The sequence below is a fragment of the Mercenaria mercenaria genome, chromosome 7 (genome assembly GCF_021730395.1).
Source record: "Mercenaria mercenaria strain notata chromosome 7, MADL_Memer_1, whole genome shotgun sequence".
Classification (NCBI taxonomy): Eukaryota; Metazoa; Mollusca; class Bivalvia; order Venerida; family Veneridae; genus Mercenaria; species Mercenaria mercenaria.
This window is the reverse complement of record NC_069367.1, coordinates 49214838-49229746: the sequence shown is the minus strand read 5'-3', so window position 1 is coordinate 49229746 and position 14909 is coordinate 49214838. Positions and strand designations below refer to the sequence as shown.

The 14909-nt window shown below is 33.7% G+C and overlaps 1 protein-coding gene across 1 annotated transcript in view; it reads left to right on the top strand.

The window, feature by feature from the left end:
• The window catches only part of LOC123554188 (general transcription factor IIF subunit 2-like), a 217438-nt gene that overhangs the window by 144444 nt on the left and 58085 nt on the right, over positions 1-14909 (top strand). The gene's annotated exons all lie outside the window — the stretch shown is intronic.

Below are 14909 nucleotides of genomic sequence, written 5' to 3'. Positions count from 1 at the left end.
AAAAGACCACCAAATAATTACACAGATGGCTAATCCACGGCCAAGTATCACGTTGTCCGAGCCGGTGTTATGTTGTCTTGTGGTGTCGAATTATCACGTTAGGGTGTGCAAAAACGAATTATTTCTACAAAAGTGATTTCATTGCTAGTGTTTATCATGTTTTATAACGATTTAATATTAGAATGCACCAGCAGTACAAAATTCTGATGCAAAATTATTTAGAAAAACGGCTCTCATTATAATGTTAATGTCTCTGATATAAAAGAAACATAGCTGGGTATGGACTAACATTTCCTGTATCAAATATACTTACAATATGGCTCATTATTTGTAGTGAAAAAATGTTTTTGACTGGCCCCAGTGTCAAAATTAACATTCGCATATATTATGAGGTTGAGTACAATCCTGAATTCTGTTGGACGAGTACACAGTAGTAATGTCCTGTGTACATGTATTTACCTGTTTATTACATGTTTACCTATAATATAGTGAAATAGCCTAGTGTGCCATTTCTAGCATCCACTGACATAATAATTTTCAGCTTTTCAGTTTTTATTCTATTTCTGTGTTGAATTAAGTTTTGTACTCAACACTGTTAAATTATCTCTTTATATCACACCAGAAAAAAATGTAATGACGGAAGAAAACAAAAATTTACACATTTTAACTGCCAAACAACAACACACAAAACTGGACACCCTCGATCCCCTTTATTTGATAGGGCGGAAAATCCCTCAGCGTGATGTCAAATATTTTTAAACTAAAATGGCATTATATATCTGGTAATATTCGTCGTGCCGTTTGGCTACGTTTCACACTAAAACAACACTTTCTGAAATGTGTGCTCAGTCGAATTCAGTGGCAACAGTTTCTTGTAAACAAATGAGGTTGAAATTATTCGTGTATGTTTTGATATTACGCTAGGTTGAATAAAGTCAACGTCATGACGTCGCTCACTAGCAACGGTATACTAGTACTGCATCCGGAAGCCAACATCAGTTATTTCTACGAATTATGAAATAAGAATGGCTGAAGAAAATTCCGGTTCTTTTGCGTGGTTCATTAGTTTTAAGAAGTCATGCAACGAAAGGGTAAGTGGGATTATTTCTTTATTTCGTAATTAAATTGATCTTGTAATGATATAGCTCTACAAAAATCGCATGCTTGTTAGTGAGATATGAATTAGATTTAGATGCATATCAGGTATTTTCGCAGTGAGTTTGATTAGAAAATTTTAAATGGGAAAAGGTCATAAAAACTGTAAAAATAAAAATAAAATTAGTTTGTTTAGCATCATGTAAGAACATAATTTATCTTATCTTACATTGTCATTGTACAGCATTGCTCCAAATATTGAGTCTATCTGAATTCTTAAATAATCGAAATCGTCTCAGTAGATTTTCGAGTACGCGACACGTTATAAAATACCCATCAATATTCTAGTTGAGAGAATATAAATTTTACATGTATTTGAATGAAATTGAGTAAAAAAAAGTAAAAAAAAAAACAAAAATGAAGAAAAGAGTGAGATTTGTAAACGTCAACTGATTCTCATTAAAACATCACAACCACAAAGTGATCCTTCTTAAACGTAGCAACTCGGATGTAATTTTCAACATTACCAATAAACACACATTGCATTTTAAACAGTGGGCGAGATTCAGAAATCGTTTCCGCCAAAGATTCTATGCCAGAAGGGGTGCAGAACTTAACCCAGAAACCATGTTAATGAAACAGGGACTCGTGAAATGGTCTTCAGGAAAGCTCCTTACAAGTTCAACAAAGTAGTACCTCAAAATCTGGCATCTACGGCCGTCGTGAAAGGTTTGTTTGTTATAAAAGTCGTAATTATCTACGAATACTAATTAACTTGTGTGTGTGTTGCTGTCGTAAGTATTGTGACTTAAATGGGCATCTTTTTCCCCCCAAAGGGATTGACAATTTCTTCAAATTACAAAATAGTTACAGCGTGACAGAAAGCGACTGTTCCATAGGAACTGAATAGCTTTTACTTTTATTAATTAACGATCAATGAATGGTCTGCCTACATTAAAGTAATGATGTAAATTAGGATCAAATATACTATAAAGGTTTATATGTATTTAAAAAAAATAGATTGGACATTATAACACACTACGGAGGTGCCCTGAACAATCATGGAGAAACAGTAACCTTCTTGTTTTGACATCACTTAAAGTGACAGATTACCCCCAAAATAATGGGTTTTGAGAATTCTTATTTGTCTTATTTTGTTTAGATTAACATAGGCACTACATGTACATTCTGAACTAGAGTATTGCAACTGCATTTAAAGCAAATATATTACAAAATATTGAACTAAAGCTGAAAAAAAAAAGAATTTAAGAAATAAAACTTATCATTTGCTTCAACTTTGTTATCATATGTATTAGATAATATATGGTTTAAACTACGAAACAAAAGTATGCATTATCTTTTCTTCAGTTTTCGAACCCAGTGGTTAATAACTGGACTCATTGTTTTTAATATATACAATAAAAAGTAATCATACGTACTGAAATAGAAACAATTTACGTTTTCAAAAAATAAGGATTGACATCGATATTTGATTTTATTTCCAACTACGATGATTGCAGTTTTTCTTTCGCGGCAATTTTGCTAATATTAACTTATTTTGCAGACGATCCAGTAGTTACTGAAAGTGCACTACCAGCAGAAACTACGGATGAAGGTTTTGAAACACTTGGTAATTTCTTTTTAATATTAAACATAATTTCACAGATGTTCCTTGTGCGACTCGGTACCGAAATTCTTATCGCGATGTTGCTTTGTTAGAAAAATGCCTTTTTTTAAAAAAAATCAGATTTTTCAAATTACGCTTGTATTACAAACATGGCTGCTAGTAAACGGTTCAAGTTTCAATATATGCTTGTATGCATATCTGGACTAACCATATTATCCGTTTGTTTTTGTTTTTTTTTTCAACTTCTTTCGACTTTACAGTTTGTGTTTATTTGATTTTTCAGTTGGAGAATACGTGTCTTGCATTATACGCAAAACTGCTGACTCACTGAGAAAGGCATCACCAAGCAACACAAAAGCCATCAGGGAGAAATCAGCAGACGACGGCGTGTCTTTGTCGTCAAGTATCATAAGCTGTAAGTGACTTGAACCTTCTTAGATAATATCAAAAGCGCTGTATTTTGTTAAATTTTCCTTTGGGTTTGACCAATCTATATTTGCTTTCTTTTTCAAAGTATCACCGTACCACACCTGTCTGGAATTAAAAACTCATCTTGCAACATTACTTTCCATTGGTCTAAACAGATCACGCGACGTCAGTTTTCATCTTTCATGTACCTCACATGGGTTTCATTTTATTTCTCATTCAGAGTAAGATAGGCATTTCATGCCAGTCTGTAAATGTGTTTACACAACATCTGCCAAATGAGTAACTCACAGCTGTTCAATATGTCTCTTTTAGAAATTGCTGACATAGCTGTAACTGACAGTTTGTCAAATGTAGTGTCAGAAGCCGACGTCAACCATTCTGCCATTCGTAACGCTACACCTAAAACTATCAAAGAATTTATGGGTAAGTTACTTGGCGGGAGACAACGGTTTTTAGCTGTATAATATTTCAAATATTTTCCGAAAAGCTTATTTTTTTCTCGTGAACTAAATTCTTTCACCAATACGTCCATTGAACGTAACTGTTTTTGCCACACCAACACTATGTTTTGTATCTAGGGTTTGGTGTAGATTTCAACTGCACCTGTAGCTTTTGATCTAGCATCAAAATTTCACGTTGACTAGGTATTTCACAATATAACCTTCAGCCAAACGTGGCCACAGATTTTAGTAAAAATTCAGTTACAGCCTCGTGCCCGTATCTAATTTGATTGTATCGGTGGCCTCACTCAACCATAAGGTGGTGGGTTTGAGCCCCACTGGGTGACGATCATGCTTTCTCATAATTAGACACTAGATATTAGAACTGGGTTTTCCATGAATTGAACTCGGGAGTGTTTCAAATAAGCGTCAAGTTTTCATCACATTTAAGTTTAACTAAATTAGTAAAATCTAAAATATTCGTTTTAGCACCTCTTATAAATATCACTCGTTTTATCGCAGAGGCCTTCGGCATTGCTGGAGATACCGTTACAGATAACGTTACAGATGATGGTCTACCAACAATTAGTTTCTAAGGTAAATATTGATAAAAGTATGATAAAGATATCATTCCATCTTTTATTTTAAAAAATCCCGTACTCTTCCGAAGAATATTTGCTGAATTATATAACTATAATTATATTAGATTAAGGAACTTCGTGAAATGACGCATCTAATCATCTTAATACAGGCGTAGATAGCGAATGTTGCGTCAAGTTTGTAATACATATAAATCTAACTTGAATATCTATGGAAAGAACTATCTAATTTTATAGAATAGCATCATGTCTTTTTTTCTATATTTCAGAGGCCAAGACGGAACTACAAGCCAATTATTATATTTTAATTATATTATATTGTTAATTGACTGCATACTAAACACTGAATCGCGTTTTTTTTAATATTTATATTATATTGTTAATTGACTGCATACTAAACACTAAATCGCGTTTAAAAAAAAAATTTTGAAGTTCTGAATTTTATTTTTCACAATAAAATTCATAGACACTCCAACAGGTGTTTGTTTTAAAAGAATACTATATACAGTTCTGGCCATATTCCCAAACGCTGCACTATTAATTCACCACTATTAGTATTCTTTTCCGTATTGGCTTTATGATAAAATATCGCCTTGGCGATACAAAGCTCAATTTTGATACCAAATACGTATGCACAAATTTTTAATTTTCGATAAGGCCTTAACAAAATGTTTGTTTCCGGTATCCCGATCCTAAATGTTTTTATGGCCTTGGAGATTTTTTTTCGCCATTTAAACTAAAGTGCACATTTTATGCTTTAATCATGGTCAGTGATATTAGAAATAAGTGTAAACTGATGTTCTAAAGGCTTAACTCCCTTATTTGTATTCAATTTTTGACACAAATAATTTCCGAAGTTCCACTTAACAAAAAGAATATAAAAAAATACCGACCTACCTACCCTAAATTTTTTAGCATGTTACTGGAAACAAACATTTTTTGTTAGACCTTATATAAATGATACAAACACCAACCGAAGACTTGGTGTATAGTGTATACAAATAACAAGCCCAATATTAGAACATATTTTTATGTTGATGATGGTAATGAACTGATTACACCAAATAGAGAGGGACTATTAAGTGTTACATGTGAAGTTGTTCAAACTGTAGTTCCATGCTACAGATGAAATTTGGTATAACGAGTCATATGAGGATGTGACAGTTATATTTTTGGCGTAGTTTTATTGCCTTCGAGTCCATTTTCATCGAAATTAATATTCATTGTGAATTTCTAGGTAATAGTTTTATTCATTGAGAAAATGTCTACATACGCGTAATTGCCAAATGGCAATTTTCATGGGTGATGATTTTCAGTACAGATTATTTTTCTTATATGTAACATAACATCTCGATATTTTTTCTATTTTTGGTAAGAAGACATGTTATACTAAATGACTAAATATGATTTTCATATCATTGAAAAGCTCTTAAAGTACTAAAAATGAGGACTCAAGATTTCATTATTTATATGAAATAATGAAGGAACTGAATTGGTGTAGAGTAACCAAGAAGTTGAGCAGGGATTAAACTTGAAACTTGTCTAGGTGTGGCTGTTAATGGACTAGTTTGGTCATACTATGATAGAAAATGACAATTTCAGTGCAATTTTGTAGAGAAAGTGTAGAAGGACTTAAACTATTTCAGTCTCACTGTTTAGGGTGTATTGTTTTTAATGCATGATATTTAAAGCCTAAATATTGCTAAATTTTAGGTGTCAGACGTGATATTTGGTATATTTTACAGTAAAGTGTGCGATTTGAGTGCAGTCTAGATTTAAAAAAAAAAAAAAAAAAAAGATAAAATATGGCAAAAAAATAAGCCCCAGCAAGGAAAAGTCATAAATTATGTTGCAACATCTATTTTAGAAGAAATCTGGCACGCTAGCATACGTTACTGAAAAAGCCGTAAAACCTTGAAAATCGACTTTATCAAACTGAAACTGGTATTTTTCATGCATTTAGGTTACTGGTACAATATAAGTGAAAATAACACTTTTATAGCACAGAAAGTTTTTCTTATCAAGAAGTTCCGAGTATGGTTTAGAACTATCTCAATGCGGAAAACTGCTAAAATACAAAATAACGGTAATAACTAGAACTACCTGAATTAGAATAAGCTCAAAATAATTATTCTAGTCTTTAACGAGTTTGCCTTTTATACGATCACAGAAAGAAATATGAGAATATACACAAAATATCAAATGCTGCAACATCAACAAATTCTTTGAATATGTATATAAATTTTAAACAAGTCTTTCGTTATAGTTTTAGTTTCGTTTTCTAGCATGGGATGATGCCATGAAAGGTAGAGGGACGCCATATGTGTATATGCTGGCATTATGATCTATTCGTAATACTAACATACGCTGTAGATGTACTACAGACCCAGTAAATTTTATAGTCTTTTTAATCTGATTGTTGGGTTAAATGTCACATCGACAGAATTAAAAGGTCATGTAGCGACTTTCCAGCTGTGTCTCTCCATGCATTATTTCACCACGAGCGGGCACCTGGGTAGAACAACCGACCTTCCTTAAGCCTGATAGATTATGGGATTCCTCACATGAAGAATTCAACCTCCCGAGTGAGGCTCGAACCCATCGGTGAGGGGCAAGTGATTCAAAGTCAGTGACATAAACCACTCGTCCACGGAAGCCTTTCCAACTACAGTCCAGTCCAATCCCTAACACGCGTCATATGCAAACTCAAGTAACACAGTTTTGCATTTAGTTTATCCTTTTATAGAAAGTATTCTATTCTCTACGATCTACAACGCAGGTTCATTGAAAAACGGTTCAGTGAGACTCATTTAATCGAATTGATAGACCATCTCGTCTTTCATTACGTAAACAGATGGATCTAAAGCAAATATTTTTCGCAAATCCTATATAGTATAAACTATAAGAAACGTGAAGTTTCAACACAAACGCTATCCTGAACAAGTTCGTTTTTAATAAGAAGATTCAAATTTGGAAGTAGCGGAGGGCATTTCGTCTTAATTAAGAAGTCCTATAACATTCGGCGTCCCATTAGGGGTCTGTTCTTTAGCTTTTGCTATTTCTGTTGTACTTAAATTTTATACCAACTTCTGTCATCTCCAATGTGCGATGCGACTGTTTGACGTCTAAATGGCTAAATGGTCGTCTACAGCTTGATAATGCACAATGCTAGAAAAGTAGAAAGACATTAAAGAATATAAGGATCGTTCACTGGTTGGAGGCGCGGATAGAAATATCTGGCTCGAGAGAAACTGTTTAAGCGGTAACGAGGATCTGCCGAGTTACCGACTAGAGCCAGATATTTCCATCCGCACATTAACTAAAGTGATAAACTATTTTTCTTGTATGTCGTATTCTATAATTAATAGAAGCAATAAAGTAAAACGAATATCTTTCTTTCTATTATATAATAGGAGCGTATGAACTTGTTTGTTTTGGGTTTAACGCTGTTTTTTAATACTGTTTCAGTCATGTAACGGCGGGCAATTAACCTAACCAGTGTTCCTGGATTCTGTACCAGTACAAACCTGTTCTCCGCAAGTAACTGCCAACTTCCCCACATGAATCAGAGATGGAGGACTAATGATTTCAGACACAATGTCGTTTATCAAATAGTCACGGAGAACTTACGCCCCGCCCGAGGATCGAACTCACGACCCCGCGATCCGTAGACCAACGCTCTACCTACTGAGCTAAGCGGGCGGGCTAACTTATACGCTTTCATTCATAAATTGCAGCACGTGAGTCATCTTACGCCCCGGGGTGTAAGACTAGTCTTTCTAGCACATGTAAAAAAAAACACGGGAAAATACTGTCTGGCACGCAAGGATCGTCAAGTCTTACATATTTCACTAATAGTCCCTTTCATCTGCATGGCCGAACATTAGCCCATCTAGATTATGTAAAATACCCGGACGTTGACATTCCGCATGGATTAAGATAGAAGAACCACATCCCTAGAAAATCTAACAAAATAAGAACTTGTTTCCTGAAAAAAAATCGAAACGCGAAAACGTTACTGCTCACATCTATGAAACTAGCTACAACTTCTCCCGTTGCAGTCAATTTCGAAATCTTCTTGGATGGCACGGTCCTCACATTCAAAACACTAAATGTAAGTTTGCAATAGTAAATTTCAGTCACCGAGTTTAACACAATATCTGTAACTACTTTCTTTTGAGTTTCGAGCGTTTCACAATATCTCGGCAATATTTACGAAATAATTCAATAACAAGTCATTTCATGATTTGGTTGACGTATTTCCACCACTTCAATCGAGTACGATTGAGTCTTAGGATATTTCTAGTGCATGATTGCATTTCGATTTCTATAAAAGCATTTCAGGATATATTAGCTTAAATGAAAGTAACGTTGAAAGAAAGTTATTTTCAAAAGTTTTCACTAGACGTTTATTTTCTTGTGAAAGATACAACTTTGGCCATAAAAGTTTGGTTAAAAACACCCCTGGTGAAATTTTTAAAAAAATGTTTAACAGCTATCTACCTTTATCGCAACAGTTGAGGTTATAAATCCTCTACTGGTTGAAAACCAGTTTTGGGGACTTTAGGACAGCGCTTTTCTGTCCGTCCGTGCGTCATTCCGCCCGTCCACAATTTCGTGTCCGGTCCATTATTCTGTCATTCATCAAGAGATTTTAATAATACTTGGCACAAATGTTCCCCATGATGAGACGACGTGTCATAGTTTATTTGTTTATTAGAGTCTCTATCACATACATACAATAACAATATACATTTACAAACATACATATAATAGTACATAACTGTTCTATATAGAACTATTAGAGACTATACATTATACATTTATTCATCGTTAAAAAAATTCTTCTATTAAAACCACTTCTATATACACTAAGATATATTGTACTATCTAAAAGCTTATTGCTATGTACACATGTTCATTATGAAATATGCACTACATGTGGGGACAATATCATGGAGGAACCAAGATTCCGACTCATTCTGCCCCGAAGCATTCATAAGAAGACAACAAACAATCTTGATTCTCCCACAACATTCTCCCACATTACTTGCACAAAAATGTCTGATGCCGTTGTAAAATTAAAAAGCAGGTTTTTGCACAATCTCTTATAATATCATCATTTGTACACAGAAGTATGAATTTTTCTTCCTCTGTCATATTTCCAAAATCTACATTTAGATGTACAGCTTTTTCAAATAGTAAATTACGTAGATCATTATACATTGGACAAAAGAACAGAGTATGTATTTCATCTTCAACTAGAGACACACAAAACGGAGAAGTTCGAGCAGCAATAGGCAAGTTTTCATACCGCTCAGTTTCAGTTCCCAACGGGGCAACACCGGCTCTAAATTTTGCAAAGGCAGCCCTGTGAGATCTAGACATAATGAGTTTACAATAAGTTTCTACACCATAATCCTGTTTAATTAACTTATACTTTCTTAACTTATTACCTCCTCTTCCATTATTCCATTAATTCTATTGACATTTTGTAACCAATTATTTTTAAAATCATTCATTATGTAGTCTGTAACTTTGGTATTGAGTTCTCTTTTATTAATAGTTGTCTCATTATTTACAATAAATTCTGAACAATTCATCTTACGTTACAATGTTTTAACTCTAAAATTCCAATTCCTACATCTGCAGTTACCAATCTTGTCTAGATATACAAAAATTCTTTTATTCAAAGTGTTATTATCCATTTTACTCATACGAACAATGAAATTATCAATGCTAATCCACAGTCTAGCGAGTGGCGGTGTCCAGCCCATATCGCCTGCTACTGCACCGGTCGGCGTATATCGCCCTACACCGAGGAAAAACCTCATAGCCCTATGCTGAATAGCATCAACACAGGAATATGACCTTTCCCCCCAAATAGAGGCACCGTATGCAATAACAGGCCATACAAGACTATCATATAACTTAGAAAATACATCGAAAGGCATACCGCCTAATTTATTACATCTAGCAATAAGCAAGCCTAGAGCTCTACCAGCAGACTGTGCAACAAATTTAGCATTTATTCCATAGTCCAAATGTTCAGTTAGAGTAAGGCCTAAATAGACATATTTATCATCAACAGCTAGTGTATGTGGGCCACAGCAAAAAGCAATATTACTTCGAGGTTCACTCTCTGTCCTGAAATGGATAACTTGACTTTTTGTTGCATTGACAGACATATTATTTGTCTCGGACCAGACACTAAGGACATCAAGCAACAACTGCAAATCTGTCTCACTCTCCGCTACTAGAACAATGTCGTCGGCATACAAAAGTATACATAGCTTTTCGTCTTCACCAATGTCTATACCAACATTCAGTAGTTTAACATTATTTACTAGGTCATTTATGAACAGATTGAACAAAATTGGGGATAAACTACATCCCTGACGTAAACCTGTCTTCACATTGAACCAATCACTATTGACCTCATTTAGTCTAATACAAGACTTAACTGAGCTATACAAAGATCTCAAAGCATTTAACATTTTTCCTTTCACTCCATAGTTATACAATTTTTCCCATAACTGATTTCTATCAATCAAGTCGTATGCTTTTCGAAAATCTATGAAAGCGCAGAAGGTTGACAATTTTTTCTTAATACGACTATCAACTAAGTTGGTTAATGACGAATGTTGATCAACAGTGCTCCTATTTTTCCGGAACCCGTTCTGTTCATCAGCCAGGATATTGTTATCCTATACCCATTTTGACAACCTATTGTTTAACACTGCACAGTACAATTTATACATACAAGGTGCTAAGCATATCCCCCTATAATTCATAGGGTCTCTTGGGTCTGCAGTATTAGACTTAGGTATTGGGTTGATGATACCCCTACCCCAGTCTGATGGAACATATCCAGTACTAAAACAAGAATTGAATAATATATGTAAGGCAGATGTAGCATTATCATTTTTCAAAACTTCCATAGGTATATTGTCAAACCCACAGGCCTTGTTTCTCTTTGCATCAAGTACAGCTTTTCCTACTTCAAAAATAGAAAACGCATCCTCAAATAGAGTTTCATCTGTTAACAGTGTGTCATTTCTATAAAAATCAGGTGTAAAATACTCTGTATTATACAAGTTACTAAAACTAGTTTTCCATTTATCGAAAACAACATTTACATCTGTTGAGATAACATTATCATCTGTAATAACTTCAAAAGGAATAGATGTTTTTGAAGAAATTCTTATTTTACCTATTCTCTTCCAAAATTCAGAACCATTACTATTAGCTTCATTTAAAATATCATTTTGTACCTTAAACCAGTAAAACCTCTTAGCCTTTTGTACCAATTTATCAAACTCTTTCCTTTTTTTTACATAACATGCCTTTAAAATTGTTTTATCATGAGCATTTTTACACTGCAACCATTGCTTTTCATGTACACACTTAGTATTCAATGCCAAGGTCAAATCATTCTTCCACCAGGGTTTCCCCAACTTTCTCTTCTTATTACATGTACCTGACAAGATTTGGATAGATTTATGAGGCAAATGTTTCAACATATTTTCCTTTATAATTACACAGAGACTACTATATGCCGAATTTAAGTCAGATAGATTTTGATGGCTGCTTTCAAGTTTAAAAATAACATCATGGACCTCACGTATACTATTTTCATCCATCAAAAACTGATTATCTACATTTTCAACATTAAACTTTATAAAAGAAGAATCTGGATTTGATACATGTACTGTCCTCTTATCATGTTTAAAAGTACAATCAATATTGACATTCCATGTTAAAATCGAATGATCCGGATAAGATGTACATACATTTTTTATTAAACAATTATCACTTAAAATATCTGAGACTTTATGCACACAAAAATCTGTAAATATGTCTAACTGATTATATGGAACCAAACAGAAGTCAACAACAGAGCTTCCGAGGGTGTTTATACAGGTAAAATTATTGACTTTAGTATTTCTGCCATTTAAAATGCAAAAATTAGAATTCAGTAAAAAGTCAATTAATAAGTGGCCATTTTTATTGACACTATAATCTATAACTTGCCTTTCATTTACATTATCTATACCCTCAATATAGTCTGCTAGATCCCCACACCTACTATTAAGGTCTCCACAAATGAACACCTTGCCAAGAGACTGAAATTCATAAATATCAGCTAGCAGCGTATCATAAAAATGTTGAGCATCCACTTGTCTTGATGAGTTTATAGGTGGCAAATAGCAAGTACAGAAAATGAGTCGTGTATCACAAAATTTGTGTTCTAATGACAGCCATAAAATACCCTCATGACAATTTCTTAAAAGGTTGACATTAAAATCTTCTGAAATACTATTTCTAATTAAAACTCCGACTCCCCCAGAACCTGCTTTAGCATCTTTATGTAGTTTTGAACGATTATGACCATACCATGTATAATTATTAACATATAAAACTTGATCATCAACCAGATGAGTCTCTGCAATACCAATGATATCTAAATTTAATTTTTCAATACGAGATGTTCGTAAAATACAATTATCAGATGAACTCATTGTCGGACTCAGTCATAACTTGTACCAAAACCGACAGGCCCCTACATTCAAACGTACTCTTTTGGACTATAGATCGCGCGATTAACATCTAGAACATCAAGTGCACACACACACTGGATATTTGCTCATTAGTGAGATAATTTCGAGTATCAATATAGATACAGATAGAGCTATAAAAATAAATATACCTCTTTGCTTCTACATAAACTACATGAAGTAGGGACTTTGTGTTGCATGGCAATAGAGGTAAAATGGGGTAACTGGAATATGGGGAATGGAATGGGGAAACAGGGTCACTTTACACTTTTCAGTAGATTGAGGTTAATATGGGTTACGTCCTCTAAATAAGATCCTTTGTTGAAAAAGAACATTCAGTGTTACAACCTATTATAGCAAAAGTTTTCTCCCGAAGGAATTGAGAAATATTTTAAGAAATCGATTTTCTTAGACATTTGTTGAGAGTATCACTAATTAAATAAAATATGAAAACATAAATTACACACTATATGTAATTATGCCTATTTTTTCAGATGATACATTAAGATATTCTCGTTATGTTGCTGTCAAGTTAGTGAAACGCATGTAGTAGAAACAGTCGTCTGATTTTATAGATATATTTGCTTATATGTTCTCGGTAAATCGATAAGATATTAAAGAGATTTAATTTTGATACGGCTTGGTCATAAATCTGACGTCATGATAATTTGTAACGCAAGAAGCTGGTTCTCGTATATAGATTCTCTATGTAAAGCGGGTTAAACTTGTTTGATATAATGAAGCGTATTATGTATTATTGCAAATCAAGGTCGCCATCCAGGCATTATTCTTTTAAAATTCTATCAAAAAATATAATAGTTTTGTTTAAATGACATACTTTTTGAATAATAAACTGGTCTGTCATGAACTGTTGCGTTGACGCCAGACAACGACGTTATAAAAACCGGTGCTTGTTTGTGAAATATGACATGTCCAAAATATTCATCTTAGTATGTGTTGATACCTTAAAATTAAGTTACGGGAAGTGTTGCAAAACTGTAGTTATAACATTGCTATTAAATACATTGAGATTTGTTTTAAGAAATTAAAATATACTTTATTTTGAACGTGCCTTTTCAGAAGTGTCCCACTTACCCAAATGTATTAGGGCAAGTGGGACACTGCTGTTAAGAACAAAGTTCTCCAGGATTTTATTTTTGGTTGAACTGGATGCTGGAAGAAAAAGTGGACATGCTCCAATGGACAATATATAAAATGTGGTACATAACTGGACATAACCACTATAAATTGTCAACTTCTAATCTTTTCCATGAACGAAATAAAAAAAAAGGGAAAGAAAGTCTAATAATGATGAAACTCTGATACTTTGCAAGTATACCACTAGTTTTATATTAGCTTAACTTGGGTGCAATTGCTGAACATTTTCTACCTGATACCAAGTTTACATGATCCAAGTCACTGTTTAATCACGTGGGCTTATTTAAATGGAGATCGTACCGTGAACCCCTCCCACTCATTTCCCTTAAAATCAGGTAAGTTTAGAACCTTTGATAGCTTAATACTGATATCTCTTTCATTTTTAAAGAAACTGTCGGCAAAACTTATATTAATTAGTAGTATTTATACTAGGTGAAGCCGGAGGAACCAACTAACAGTCAATCCTTTAAGATGACGTTGTGTCAAATATTCAGGCTAAAGCAAACGTCAAATATTGGTCAAACAATGCAATTTTAGGTACAGTTGCCAACATTTTCCGAGTGTATGCCCCTGGGTCCCTCTAGATCTTTACTCTCCTAAACCCTGCCTTCATTCCCCTCACATCTCACCCCTCCTCCCCGAGTCTTCCTGTATGCAAAAAGCTAGTTATTGTCCTTATTTTTTTTGTGAAAAAAAGAAACATTTTAACTGTCCCGTTAATATTTGATGAAAACTATATGTTTAAGATTGTTTTAAATTTTGGTCAGTTACAAGTGTCAAAATCACATATATAAGTACATAATGGATTATGTCAAGTTTATGTTTAATTCACACATAGTTATTTACACTTATTACATTTTTGATTTTATATTAGTTATATATAAACATATATTGAAACAAATAATGACATTATTTGGGCAAAAATCGGACCTATTGACTTCTTTATGCATCCTTTTTTTACAAAACAGTCATAAATTGTAATTAATACTGAGCTATATTTTCT